We start from the raw sequence: 242 nt of genomic DNA, 5'->3' as shown, positions 1-242 counted from the left end.
GGGGCGGCGGGCCGTGCTGCCCTGGAGTTGGCAAGAAAGGGCCGCGCAGAGCTACAGAAACTTGCTCCCTCCGTGGGCTGGAGTCCCGCGCCCGGCTTGGGGTGGGGGTGGGGGTGCGACCCCCAGGCCAGGGGCCTTCTCTTCACTGCTCCAGTTAGTGACCGCAGTGCGGTCCGGGCTGACTTTCGGAGCGCGCGGTGCCGGGACATGGCGAGAGCCAGAGCCCGGGCGCGGGGGCCCAG

At 72.3% G+C, this 242-nt stretch overlaps 1 protein-coding gene across 1 annotated transcript in view; it reads left to right on the top strand.

Moving 5' to 3' along the window:
* Positions 1–242, top strand: part of PAX6 (paired box 6) — a 42,854-nt gene that overhangs the window by 350 nt on the left and 42,262 nt on the right. The gene's annotated exons all lie outside the window — the stretch shown is intronic.

Source organism: Tupaia chinensis, unplaced genomic scaffold (genome assembly GCF_000334495.1).
Source record: "Tupaia chinensis unplaced genomic scaffold, TupChi_1.0 Scaffold000037_15, whole genome shotgun sequence".
Lineage (NCBI taxonomy): Eukaryota > Metazoa > Chordata > Mammalia > Scandentia > Tupaiidae > Tupaia > Tupaia belangeri.
This window is presented reverse-complemented; position numbering and strand designations above follow the sequence as displayed.